We start from the raw sequence: 15013 nt of genomic DNA, 5'->3' as shown, positions 1-15013 counted from the left end.
CTGCCAGGGCCCCGCTGTGCCAGAACAACCAGTCCAGCCCTGCAAAGCCAGCAGAGCGTGGTGCTAGCTTTGCTGGAGCTGGTAGCTGAAGCACACCTCAGCCGTGCCTGCCCAGCGCAGGGGAGGACCGCTTCCCGCAGAAGGGCAGCCAACCCTCCTCCTGGGCTGGTGCCCACTGCGCGCTGGGCCGTTTCCTCGCCTCCATCCAAGTCTGTCACCCATGGTGCTTCCCACATCCCACAGCTTCAGGAAATCCAAAAAGCCTCAGCCCCGGCCTTCCTCCAGCCGCACATGCCTCCTCCCCGCCTTCCCCTGAAATACTTCTCCTGTTCAAGAGCTTCTCTCTCACTGCCATCTTTTCAGGCCAGGGGAAAAAAACAAACAAACAAAAAAAACAAACAAAAACCCAAACACCTTCACCTTCTTCCTCTCAGCTCTGAGAAATCCCCGCTGAGCATCACCCTTCCCTGGGGTGCAACAGCATGGGCAAGACTTGACCAACAGCAAGTACCAGAGAGGGACTTACTCAGTGGCAAGTGGTGACTTCTAAAGGAAGAATACTTCTGATCCTGGCCATGCACACAAGTGACAAAGGTCCCCAGCCTGTAAAAAAGCCCTAAAAGGCAAAAAAAAAGTATTCAGGACTGAAGCACTGGGAGGCCAAGGCAATGGTTTGGCCATGATGATTTTGTACGCGCTGCACGCCCTCGTGTCCACATCTTGGTGCGCCCCGTGCAGCAGTGCCTGCGCCACGAGGGAGCTGCGGCCCCAGGGTTCACGTCGCCAATGGCCCACCTCAAACATCCCTCTCCCTTCTCCAGAGACACCCTGTTACTGAACCTCTGGCTGCCTCCGCCGCAAGTCCTGCTTGGCAGTGTCTGCCCTGGCGCATGCCCACATGCTGTGCTTGGTGTCTCCAACCACAGTGCCCTTGGCAGCACTCGCTGGAGGCAGCAGCAGCAGACATCCCCAGGCCCCCACTACACATCACTGCTGGGTTATAGAGAGCAAAAACTTGACTTCAGCCCCTCGGAAAGGACTTTCTGACCATCTGAGTGAAAGTCATTGCACTGGGTGTCTGTGGCAAGGTGCTGGCGGGTGGGCTACAGGGGTGGCCTCTGTGAGGAGAAGCCAGGGCTGCCCCATGACAGACACAGCTGGTTCCAGTGGACCCATTGCAGGGCACAGCTGGGCCGTGCAGCCAAGACAGTGGCGCCTCAGGGAAAGCATGTGAGGTAAAATGTGCAAAAGAGCCCTGCAGACACCCAGGTTGGAGAAGTGGGTGCTGCAGGCACCAAAGCAGAGATTCCCCTGGAGAGGACCATGGTGGAGCAGGGTGTTCCCTTGCAGCCCGTGGAGAGACCATGGTGAAGTTCATGAAAGACTGCAGCTCATGGAGAAGACCCATGCTGGAGCAGCAGAACAGTGTGAGGAGGAAGGAGTGACAGAAAGGAATCGTTATGGACTGACCACAACCCCCATTTCCCATCCCCCACTCTGCTCGGTGGGAGGAAGAGGTAGAGGAGTTGGGAATGAAGATGTGTCTGAAAAAAAGGAGGGAAGGAAGGTGCTGTTTTGTCTTTTTTTTTTTTTTTTCCCTCACTATCCAATCTATTTTAATTGATTATAAAATAATCTTCCCCAAGTCAAGTTTGCTTTGCCCATAACAATAATTGGGAAGCGATCTCCCTGTCTTTATCCTGACACATGAGCTTTTCTTCATTTTGCTTTCTCCCCCTGACCTGCTGAGAGGAGGAGTGAGAATATGGCTGGGTGGGCATCAACCCACCACAATCATAAATTGGATCAACCACAGGGGAGAAAGAAGAGAGAGGAGGACAAGAAGGAAACAGAGTTAACCCAACACTGTGGTCCAGACCTGGTGCTCATGATGCTTCCTGATGAATTGGGCCATTATCTGAGGACAGACACAGAGCTCCACTTCAACACACGCTCATCATGAGGTTGAATTTGTGGGTTTGGAAGTTAGTTATGTGCAAGGGCAAGGCTATCCCTGCTTCCTGCCCAGAGACAGCGTTCTTAAATAGGACAGGATCTTTCCTGAAGCAGTCCAGGAAAAGTCCACTGAAGGGAAGGATGATGAAAGAAGTCAGGAAAGGCACGCATCAGTAATCCACACATAACTGGAAAGATGGTGAAAAGACCCTCTTTTGAGGGCCACTAAGAAAGCCAGTACAAAATATTGGGGTGGATTTTAGCTCATAACTTTTGCTAACCAGTGTATCTGTTGGCAGATGCAGTACTACTATGCTAACACACTCCTTTGCCCTTTCTACCTAGGACTCCTTTAGCCTGACTTCCAACTCCACTGCTTAAGAACGCCTGGCAAGCAAATATATCGCCTCTGCTCCACGGCTGAATGCAGCAGAAAATTTATTAATGGAAAAAGAAGAAACGCAAAAGGAAGATCATTTCTGGACATAGCCCATGCAAAACGTAACTTGCCATAACACAGCCCTGAAAGGCACTACTAGCAAAATACCCTGGCATGTTACAGCATCCTCCCAACTTGTATAAAAGCTGCTTTATTGCTGATCTCAGTTTACTCTATTCCCAGGCATAACTGAACTGTGGGGTTTTTTATGGGTCGTCTGGCCTTCCCAGTAAGAGTTCTGGGCCATCATTAAGGCTGGGTAAGGCAACGCTGTTATTTTTTCTTCTTGTCTTCTTTTTTGCAGAGTTTCTTTCTAGCCTTTTATCAGCTGATCTGCAGAAGCTGCAGAATGTTATGCAGTACCTCTCCTGAAGTAGTCTGTGGATAACCAGCTGCTGGTTCTCCCTCCTGGAGCCACCAGCAATCAGTCAGGGGCTGGGGATGGTGGACAGTATTACCAGCATTGCACTGTCTCCAAAACCCAACTGCCTCAGCTCCTCCAAGCCTCCCTTTTGCACCCCAAAAGCAACACTGGGAAGAAAATGAACTCACATACAAAACCCACTTGCAAACTTCAGATCATGAAAAGGTTTCTGGGTGAAAGAAAACCCATCCAAACTCAGAATGACAGCCTTTGTAAGCAAAACTGCTTCCTTCCAGTTCCTCCAGCTTCACCTGCTTCCCATGCTTGACACAGCAAAAAATCCCTTGAGAAGCTCATCTATTCATACCCAGGAACTGCTCATGTTACTAATGTGCATAATCTAGATGCAAAAAATCATCAAGACATTAGTGCATTCTTGAACCATATCCTGTCATATTCATCGCAGGAAGCACAGAAAAAAAAAAGTATCAACTTTTATGCAAAAAGCTGACTTCTTTTATCTGCGCTGCATGTAGTGAGCATGTGTAAGAGTTGGTCCGGAAAACAGCATTGTCTCAACATTGTCATCAAGAATATGGACAATAAGGTACCCCAAAAGTTAGGCTAACATCTTGACATGAGTCTACAACGGCCTGCCTGAGACGCAGTTGCTGATCCCGAGAATGAAATGTGGTACGAACACCCCAGGAGGGAGAGCTGCACGGTATGAAGAGTGCTGTGCCGTTCTCTGGGATGGGACAAGTCCGAGCTGATAAGGTGGACCGCATAACTGCCATCACGAAAGACTGATCAGCATTGATGGAGATAAGAAGAGGCAGAGATACAGAGGAGGAGCAAGGCGTGTTACTTGGCGTAAAAGATGGCTCCTCAGCACCCGAACTTTGGAAGCTTTCCCCACCAAGGATCATAACGATTGTTAGACCAGCAGGACACTGCCTGGACCTGGGACCATAGGGACGCCTTGGACCCGTGGTGGTAGCTATCAATCTCTTTCCTCTTTTCACTTTTACTTTTTCCCTTTCCTTTCACCCTCTTTACCTATCACATGCCACTTTATGGGCAAACAATAAAGTCTCACTGTTTGATGGAAGCAAACCCCTTTGGCGTGGTTCGCCTTAATTTTGCACTTCAAGATCACAGCAAATGAACCATCACAAGTCCACCAAGTGGACCGTGACAGCATGGAATACTAAGCTTGCAAGGGAAGTCAGAGTTACGCAGTTTGTTCGTCAGGACCCTCTGGTAATGTGTCAAGGAAAAGGGAATTATTAATCAAGATGTTCAGAAAATTGTGGTTACGGTAAGAACATATGGAAAAGTACCATCAGGGAGAAGACCAGCTCAAAGAAAACCAAAAGAAGAATGATGTGAAATTGGCAGTGAAATAAAGGAGGGAGACAGAAACTCTAATGAGAAGCTACTTGTCCATGACTGGAGTCAGAGGAGGGAGGCAGCAAATTTCAGAGAAATACGTTTCAATTCCTGAGCCAGTTACAGAACATTTCTCTCCCCTCTCTGTCTCCTTCCAGTTCATTGTTGGTGGGCCTTTTGCCATCACCACATTCTCCCATTTACAGACAACAACCAGCAATGAGCCTTCAACTAGGGGGAGGACAGCAGTGCTATTTGGTTTCCTTTGCACCTGGCTCCACAACTAATGAAGAGCAACAGGCTACAGCTCATCATTGCTTGGAATCAGCCCAAAACTCAGTATTATTTCTGGGGTATTCTTAAAGTTTACAACCAGCAGGGTGATGTAGAAGTAATTGCTGTGTAAGCCTACATAGTGCTAGGGGGTTGCTAATGGATCTACAACCATCTTTCAGAGTGACAAAAACAAATTTCTGGATCACAGCTGCCCCTGCCACCTTGATGCTTTGCAGCTCACAAACTGGAGGAAGCGCTCCCTGTAGCTCCAGGAAGGCAGCTTTATCATACAAACGGTCTGGACTCTCTTCTGGCCACCTCTGTCTTCATCGCACCCAAGTCCCAACCTCTGCACTTGTAAAGAAATGGTAGGGGAGGATGTAAGGGAAAAAACAGCGTGAGAGAAAAACAGCCTCTGTTCGTTCACACCCTTACATTCAAGAGGTCCAAAGCTATTCATAATTGCTAGTCACTGTCACTGCTCTGGAAAAGAACCTGTCTCTGATTCACTATCTATATCTCTTGGCAGCAGCTTCTACAGCGGCACAAGGCAGAAACAAAGAAGCTGCGTTTCAGATCTGCCCATTGTAGAGGTACAAAGTTTGGATCCAGATCCAAATTTCTGCCTGCAAAATTATGGCTCCAAGCCCACTGGCTGGTGTAACTTTGGATTAAAATTCCAAGCTTTGTCCTCTTCTAGAGAATATAAAATTTCACTAGTTAGATAGAGGCTTAACAAATGGTCTGAGCAGAGATTTCACAATGAATATGTGATGATTAACTGCAGGATCACAGAGATTAAAGGTGGGAAAGAACTATTAGATCATTGCAGCCCTATGGCAGTTGCAGAATTGTTCTCTGTAGTGTGTCTCTCCCCACGCCTTGTTCAGGCTAGTTTTGAGTGGCTCAAGCAAAGGCTCTCCCAGTTTCTTTCTGGAGGCTGTTCCACACTCAAGCAGATGTTACTGATATTTACTTGACATTTAATTTCACCTTGCTCCAGTCTATAGCCAAGAGCCATCCTAAATAGTCCTCTTTCCCACTGGTAGCTTCATGTTGCTGTTTTCTGCCCTTACGTCACTTCGCAAATTCACATCTATTTTTCTGTTTGCCATCATTTCCTGTGATGAAGATCAGCAGAGAGTAAATAGCATACTTCCATGTATGCCCTTTCCAACCACCATTAAACCAATCTAGTCTTTCTTTGGACAGATGACATTGAATTTCTGTGGTTTGACTCATCATGTCATTTCCTGCTCCTGCTTTTGACTCTTCATGAGGTGCCAGCATGACAGAGAGCAGGACCCACCAACTAATGAGATGTAAAGATATAAGAAAGGCTTTCTTGAGATAATTGTTTTTCACAGCTTAGTATGACAGGAGATAGCTGCAGACTCGACCTGAGGCCCCATGGACAGCTTGAGGTCAGCTCCTGCTCTGACTTGGATCCCTAGTTTTTTTACTCCATGTCCCGGGTTCAGGCATAAAGCGCTGCAGCTGGTGCCGATGAAAGGACGTTTGACTTGGTCGTAATGTACAAAGCAGCACACCGCAACTAACTTCACAGAGTGAGGCCGGGAAAAATACGTTCCTCTCTTCAAGTCACGTTAATGGAATATTTTCTGCTGGACCAGGATCAAACATTGTAAGGTAGACATTGTCTAATACAGAGAAGGATGTGAGATGAACGAATGCCAGAGTGAACAGTCCTAATGACCCTTGCTTTAAAGGGCCCAGAGACAAGACAGAACAAGGCCAGGGCTCCAGGAAACAGCCCAGCGAATGTGTGTGCACATGTGGGTGTCCTCCGACAAGCTACGCCCAGCCTCCCTCTGGCACGCTGAACAGAGCCTACCTACCGCTGCCTGCAGGCAGCCCACTTCGGAGAGGTTTCACGTTCCTGTTCAGAGAAAACGACAGCGTAGCAGCTACACGGCTACACACACAGTTTCAACTCCGAGAGCTATCACAAATGCGAGCGACTGGTGTTGATCCCAACACTTCTAAATTTTCTGAATTCCCTGCTTACTGAAGGGTGAAATTAGACTCACGCTTACAACTTCCAGCTTGCGGAAAGCAGCTCAGAGCAGGTAGCAGAGGGTATGGTGCGCAGAGGGTATGGTTCACAGAGGATTAAAATAAGATGGTTGTGGGTGCAGAGAAATATATTCCAGCAACACAGACTTTGTTGTAGCAAAGTTCAGATTGGGAATTTGCATATGGAAATTCTTTATGAAGGTACTCATATTAACAACCTGAATTGCACTCTTAAGAGATTACAGCAGTTAGGGAGAGGTAAATGAGCTCTGTCAAAACAGGAACAGCTCTAAGTGATTCCCCAAAGCAGGATCGGGGCATGCACCGTGGCAGACTTCCTCCATATTCTGGCACTGGCTAGGGAAATTATGGAGGTGTTTCTCTTCTGCTTCAAAGCAGAGGGTCTGGCAGCAGTTCTTGCCCAAAGAGTGTGGAGTTTGAAAGAATTTGAGTCAAAGCGGTGTTGATGCAAAGGAAAAAAAAAAAAAAAAAAAAGAAAAAGAGTTAAGGCTGTAGTTCAGACACCACCAAATCACCTCCAGCTTCCCAGGTTCAAAGGCACAGCAGATACTGTGTTCACATCCCTTCAACAGCCTCTGAGCATCAGAGAGCCTTTAGGAGGGAACAAAGCAGGGGCAGGAGGGAAGGCCTATGGGGTCACCTACAGTGGAGCACTGCGCCCAAGATGCATCTTCCTGTTGGAGCACCTTTGAATGCATGTAGCCACGCTTCGGGAGCCTCAGCAAGACTGCAGCTCTTTTCCAGACAATGATATGAGAGCTGTAAGGCAGCTGTTTCTTCCCAATAAGTCCCACTCAAACATCAGCAGCTCTTTCAAGCAGAATCTGCATGCATCCAGGAGAAATGCAAGGACAAATGGACAGTCGGAGAAGACCACTTAGCCACACCCTGGCTGGGCCACAGAGGTCTTCCATACTGTGCAGATTTGGCTGTCACCAAACAGTTTCAAATATCTGCCATTCTTCATGGATGTCAGAGGTTGCATACACATACACCTACAGAAAGTCCACACACAGAGCTCTCTGATCTTTCTAATCTTCTCCTGTTTCTCAGGGAAGGTTATGTCTTACAGACCTCTGTAGTATACTTTTGGCCTGAAGGAAGTAAAGTGGGTCTGGTAAGCATCAAGGGTTTAAAGTGCTGCAGCCAGCTGCTCTTGCTGACCCCAAAACCTTCACAATCCTGCTTGATTTCTGTTTCCTCAGTCCAGATCTGTGAGGAGGAGGAAATAACTACTACATGGGTGTCCTGCTATGGTATGTGGCCCAGCAGATCTCCTCTGATAAGCCTTGTCCAGGGGTCTGCCCCTACGCCAGGTTACTGAGCTGGGTTACTGGTCTCACTGGAGGTGTACCAGACTAGCTATGTGCCTGTCCTCTGTTTAGTCTGGCACACTTCTTATGAAAGAGTGAAATTAGGATAAGAGAAGTAGTAGAGCCTGTTTTCCCATGTAAGTAGTGTGTTCTGTAGAAAACAGACACTGGCAATAGATATGGTTGATGAAGCTATACGGTTGTCACAGAAAGGAACAACCAGTTTTCTGAAGCTGTGGCAGAAACAGGCTCAGAGAGAACAGACCTGATGGTGTCTCCACACAACCCAGAGTAAGCGCTATTGCAGATCCCAAGAAAGATACCCTTCACACATGGGGCGAACCACATCTACTGTCGACAGAGGAGACTGCCTCAGGGTCTGTGGCTGTGCACTGTGAGGACAGGATTAAAGCACCATGGACTGGCACTGCCCCACGCTCCCAAACCTCCAGCAAGCTTACCTGAGATTCTTGCTCTTTCAGCTCTTGCTCTTTAAAATTTCAGCAGTGCTCATGTGGTGTTTTATGCTCTCGGGCTGCAAAGAAGCATTCTCTGCTGCAGAAAGAAACAGTCTGTTTAAATATTTTTCTTTTTTTTTTTTTTCCCCCTGAAATGAATGAATGTAAAGCATCACCCAGTGACACTCCCTACCGCTGAATCTATCGGCACCCTTTGTGTTTTCACGGACATATTTTCCTTACAAAAAACAGTTCCGTCTTCCCCACTGCTATGTGAAAGGCTCAAACAAATGTCAGAAAACTGACTGACAGACTGTACAGGCAAAGCGGAGAACCTGAGTGTGTTCAGGGGCTGTCAAGTGCACAAAGTAAACAAAAGAATAGATCTATGTAATTTTTCCTCATGAATCTCTTTCAACTACAACTCTTATTTTAGACGTTACTTGTGAAGGAAAGCGCAACACAATGTCAGTGTGTTTTTAAATGTAAAATGTCTCATTAGTTTTGACAAATATGTTTCTCTGATAAATTTTATTATAACTATCAGAGGCATAAAGCCTAAACAACATTGTGTTTTTAGTAACCGTTTGAAAGTAATGGCTTCCTAAAACTACCACAACCATTTAAGAACCATAACAAGTTATTGCAATGCCCTGGGTTTTGTCCTTCCTCCAAAGCCTACCTCCGGCTCTTGCCCCAAGTTATCACTGTTAGAGGCTCAGCAGCCTTCCTATCCCATGCACAACCAGGACAAAGCACCAGGATCTTCCATGCTCTTTGCTCAACTTGCATCTCCCTACTTGATGAGGTTGTGCTGAATACAAATTTCTGGGTGAAGCATATTCAGGTTTTGCAGAAGTCGCCACCATCACAGATGACACAGCTTACGCAGCTCCCCGCTGCAATACAGACTGCCTGCAGGGCTGACAGAGCCGCCCTCCTAAGCTGGGATTTACTCTCCTGCCCTGCCAGGGAATCTCAATCCAAGGGAGCAAAGAAAGAGTTGCATATGCAGGTTAGATTTTAAATCCCTCTTTCTGACAACATGATGCAGCTCTGTGCTGCAAGTGCGGCTGACTGACATTAGACCCAGGGGAGGATCAGATTTGAAAAACCTTCCCCAGGATATTTTTTGCTCCTTTTACTTCATTCTCTGCATTTCCTCTAACTCCTGGGGTGGGGAATTTTCCGCAGCCAAAAACCAGACAAAACGGGGGGAAAGGGAGGGGAGAGGTATGCTGCAGTGAGTGGGCAGCCAGACCGCAGGTGGGCATGGCACACATAAGTGGCACAAAGCAGCTTATTTCACACGAGCCAGGGAAGGGAGCAGAGGTTTTGCGAACGCCACAGGCCATAGCAGCTCCATCCAGCCTCTGCCACAGGGCAGACGTGTGGGACAGCTTTGCTGCAAGCGAGGTGGAGAAGTGCAGCACACCTGGGAGCGCCCGGGGGAAGGCACCCAGGCAGGGAGAGCAGCTTTCTGTGGGGTTTGTAACCTCTGGGGCAACTAAACCAGTACAAATCGCCACCCACAACGTGGTTTTGCCCTTTGCAAATTATGAAAACGGAGCAAAATATGAAGTGTTTGCACCCACAGCCTTCTCCTTGGTAACCCACTGTCTATGCATGTCCCTTCCACCTCTGGGCCAAGAGGGGCAGAAAGCGGCTGCGGGGGAGGCTGGGGCCATCCACCTCCTCTCTGCTGGTCTAAGCCCACGTGCCCCACACACTCCAGTCCATCAGCTCCTGTACACCAGGAAGAATTCGCCCTACATCCCCTTGGACCCTCCTGACAGGCGGGGAGAACTGCGCTCCTTCACCACACGTGCCGGGCAGCCACACCGATGGCCACAGGCACCTGGTTTTAGATGAATGCACTTGCAGTGTGGCTACACTCAAAACATTGCTCTATATTTGCAATTAGAGTATTCAAATTGTTTTAACTTTAAAGGTGGAAGGATCTATTTATTTTCATTTTATTTTGTGTTTTTCCAGTTCTACCTGGAATTCAGATTTAGGTAACATACAACCGAACATGTCAAGGTATCTGAAGGCTCAAAATGCACAATGCAATACTATAATATAGCTCTTTGTTATGCTAATTATTTCTTCCCAGCTGCTCCAGCAATAAGCACCAGCCCGACCTATCAAAGGGGAACAAAACCTCTAGGCAAGCTTTCTGCTGCAAGGTCCCTTACCGCTGTGCTTGAAGGGCTGGGGCTGCATCTCTTCTGGCACCTGTAAACGAAGCCAAGAGGTAAAGGGAAACAATTTAATATTGCAGCCCCACTGCCGCTGGGAACATGAGCTAGGAATTAAAAAGTGATACCCTCTTGACAGTCAGGTTGCCATGATTTACATTTTTCTCTTGGGTCCCCTCCCCCTCCACATGCATCTTCTCAGCACTTCTGAGCAAAGGGGAAAAATGAGGCAGTGTGGGAAAATTTCCAGTCAAACCTCAGAGGCTCCGCTGAGGTTCTGATTTTGGCACCCACCAGGATAGCGCTATGTGATCATGGAGGATTTTTAGTGCATGGGTGTCAGATTCATGATAGACAGAAAATGCTGTGGTTGCATTATTTAAATAAAGTTTCCAAATAATAATTTTTAAAAAAGGTTTCATATATTCAAAATTAAAGAATAAAACTATCATCAGCTTGGTTGCCTTTCTATTATTTATGTTGATATTCAGTTAAAAGAGAGTTTGTCTTGTCCCTGCATTTCTAGAGCCTTGAAAGATATTTTATTGATAGCACATGGAAATATTCAAAGGGAAAAAGGAGCTTTGGCAGCTGGAAAGGGACTACTGGGGGCCACCAGCAGCTTGAGAGGCTCAGAAGACCACTGGGAATGTGGGGCAATCTTGTTAGCCGAATGTCTTATTCATAATGGTCACTAGTGAAATACCTCAAAAGCTGACATTACACTGTCATCTTTAAGCCTCAGAATTAGCAAACAAGCGCTTTCAACGGGTGGATAAATTCATACAATAAAAATCCTTGTCTCAGCCTGCATGCAGAATACGGAAAATGATCTGACAGTAGCTTATGCCCTACTCACATTTTAAGATTTTCTTCATGACTGTGATGACTACAGAGGTTATTTTAAAGCTTCAGCATTGGAGCAATTCTGCAACGAAGGTGCATTTCAGGATTGTGTTAACACTACGCACCTTACTTCTCATAGCAAACACAAAATAAAACATCACTATTATGCTAATTAGTCTGCTGGTAAACCAGAATCCAATCTGTCACACAGAGGAAGGGGTCAAAGAAGGAATAACATGTATTCAGCCCCCAATGGTGAAATGTAGGCTGCTCAAGATTTAAAAATTAGTCAAACTGTATTTTTATTATAATAATAGTGATAATGTTAATAGAAATCAAGAAATGTAGGTTGCTTTGGTCATACTTGTTGAGACTTATAGAAGATAAATTGGAGGAAAACATAACATTGAAAGTACATTACACTTACAGGGTAGCAACACTTAATGTATGTGCACTGTCTGATGATTTGTAATATAAAGGGCAATTGCATTTTGAGCCAAAACCACACTATTTTATTTGAAGGAATAAATGGCCCCATGGCAGCCGTGCGGCTAAGAGGATGTGGCTAGTAAGTGGGGCCTATTCACAGAAATAAGTACAGAGGACTTCACCCTGAAAGAGCAATGGATGGAGGCAAAAAAATTTACAAGGGTTTTTAGGGTTGACGAAGGAATAGAGCACAGATTTTATGCATATATTGAGGACAGAAGTGATTTTTGAGTTGGAGAATAAAATTGGATTTGAAAATAATCTGCTGCTTGTCTCCAACTCCCCCTGGCAGAGGCTTTCCCTAACTAAAGGGACAAATACTTAGTAGCCGGTCCCACACTGTATGGGGTGGAGGAGGGGGATTGCCATTTGAAATGTGTTCTGATTAAGAAAATGAGGCAGGGAGGGGGAAGACAAAACCAACAATAACCAAAGGAGAGGTTGGTCAGCTCATACGACCAGGCACAACTTCTCCAAAAATTAGTAACACAGTATGAAAGTCTGATCGCCTGTCACGTCACCTGGCTACAAAAAGTCCCCGAAATATCAGCCAGCAAACTGCCAGTGAGCATCTGACACCCGTCCTATGAGTGAAAGTTCTATATTAGAAACGCAAGGTGGCGAGGGGGCAGGGGAAGCAATGTTGGGGGGTCCCTCTGAGCTTGCTGGAGACATGCAGCCATGATGGCTACGGGCCAGTTTCTCATGGAGGAGGCACAGCCACTGACCACTGCCACTCCATCACCCTCCTTTGCAACAGCCAGGGCCTTTCGTTGTTTCAGAGGGCAGACACAGCCCGCAGTACAGAAAGATGAGCCCGGTGGGGTACTCCACAGGGAAAGTGCCACTGCAGAAGGTAGCACTTAATGGACTGACCTTGAGCAGACAATTTACCTCCATTCTGCAATCCCAGTATGACAGATTAGATGCTCTCTACAGTAAATTGAAGAACAATTCTGTATTAATTGAGAAGAATTATTAGCCATGGAATAAAAGTTATTTTTCAAGTTCAGTATCTCCCTATTTTGGGGGGTTTGTTGGGCTTTGGAGTTTTTTGGCTCATTGTGCATGCTTCTGAGTGCACACATACAACCCAACCCATACACATACAACTTCTCCTTGCACTCCCTGCATTCCTCAGAGAGGAACTCCAACACAGAGATTAAAAGAAGCTAATGTGCTCGCCTACCTGGCCTTTCAGCTGGATCGGGTGAGAAAGCTTTGCATACCTTGCAGTCTGCACCACTTTTGCAAAGCTGAGGAATTGAAACACCACCTTCCCTAGTATGCACTCACTTCCTTGCTACGACTTAAAGACTAGGGAGAGCAACAACAGGCCAACTACAGCCCCAAATGCAAGTTTTCACATGATTACTCCCCTGGAGTTTAATCTAACCTTCCACACCTGACCCCAAGCCCCCTGACACAGAAAGCCACTGACCCCAAATGTTAAATTCAGTCTGGTCTGATAGCCACAGCTGCTTTGCTTCACGCTCTCTGTGAAGAGCCAAGAGGAGTGAAGGTCTTATCCTAAGACCCCTCAGCCCCAGGGCTGGTTTGTGCTCAGCTCCCCAGCGCGGACCCGGCCGGCTGGGTACACCTCGCGTTAGCAGCCTTCAGCTGAGCAGGATTAACTGCTGCAAAGGCACTCGGCACCCTGCCACCGCTGTGTTTACATTAGAGAAAATGGACCTCACAGAGACAGTTTGCAAACACCACAAGACGAACTTTTGTAAACTCCCTCGGTTTAGTCATCTTTCCCCATCTGTCAGAGAAGTTAAAGTGAGATTGAAAAAACACAGGAAATTACTGTGTATTCCAAGTAGTTGTGACTGAGCGGCTTGGCTGTTACATGGGATGCCTTGTGGAAGATTCACATCTCCTAACATTTCCAGCGAGATCCTTCGCAGCGCTTCCCCGGCTGCGATCTTTTAGCAGGCTCTGCACACCCTGCCAGGAAAAGCCTCTGGGGTGCTCCATGCAGCTGCAGAAAAACTCATACCAGCACTGAGGAGGCCAAAAGGTTACCTCCAGAAAGTGAGGGCAGCCCCTTTCTTCAAGGTTGCAAAGCCAAGGACAGGCAAAGAAAAAGGTTAGGCCCCTTTGGGAGGCTTCCCTGTGGGAATGACATTCACTGAATAAAATGCCAGTTGAAATCCTTTACCCCACAGCAGTTTAAACCTTTCTGTGATGTGACTGACCTGCTCTTTTCATGATACAACTTAAGAAACTTCTTTTATCAAAGTTCCTGGCAGGCGTAAGCAGCAATTGCATTTGCTACACCTCTGGCTACAGCCTTTATCTCAAGGAGGCAATGAAAGGGCACGAGTCAAACGCAAGCTAGAAATCACCTTCACGTCTCTGCTTTGGCCATAGCCCTTTAATCACCAGATCACTACTGTGGCGGCAATCTGAGCTACCAGCAGCTGGAAAGGCCATTTAGCTGGGTGGGTCACAACTGGCATGGACCTCCAGAGGGGCCACAAAGTGGTGGAGACACACTGCACCCTGCTTAGTTTGTTTAAATTCCCCTTCAGATCATGCTGCACCTCTGAACCAGCTCCCTGCTTCCCTGGCACAAACCCGAAGGGTGGTGGCACCCAGCGTACTGCCCTGGTGGTGCGTCGTGGTCTTCAGCGAAAGGACAGTCGGGAGATCAGAGGCGTAAAAGGAGGATGGAGGGCGCACAGGAAGATGAAATGTGAAAAAAAGTTTCTTTACCACACCTTTGCTTTGGGGTGTAACACCAGGACTGAAAGAAGCACTTCATTTCTGCGGCTCAGCCTGCGTTTGTGTTCTCTGTGGAGCCAGCTGCTACGCTGGCATTGCAAATCGGTGCCAGCTGAGGCTATTTGAGTGCTGGGGATGCTTAAGTAACCGTGCTAAGCTGTTTCAACAGATTAGCTAATCCAGTAAAAACAGTAAAATTTTACCAGAAGTATTAAGTATGTATGAAGCACAATGATATTATGCCATGTGTTTTGAAAGAGGAACATAATTTTTTCAACCCAAATAAATGAACTATGCATTTCCAAGGGAAATGTATTATCTGGTGGAAAGCGATCCTGAAGAGAAAATGACAATTCTGTTCTTAGTGACAGTAAAATATACCTGACAACAGAAACATCTTGTTCTGTTGCTGTTTTCCATGTATTATTGAAGTACCATTATTAGCCTGCTGAAAGCCACAGTACTTTATAGTCTTACACTCAGGGGGCAAA

Source organism: Leptosomus discolor, chromosome 2 (assembly GCF_034619465.1).
Source record: "Leptosomus discolor isolate bLepDis1 chromosome 2, bLepDis1.hap2, whole genome shotgun sequence".
In the NCBI taxonomy this organism is placed as follows: Eukaryota; Metazoa; Chordata; class Aves; order Leptosomiformes; family Leptosomidae; genus Leptosomus; species Leptosomus discolor.
The sequence above is the reverse complement of the archived record's forward strand: the minus strand, read 5'-3'. Positions refer to the sequence as shown.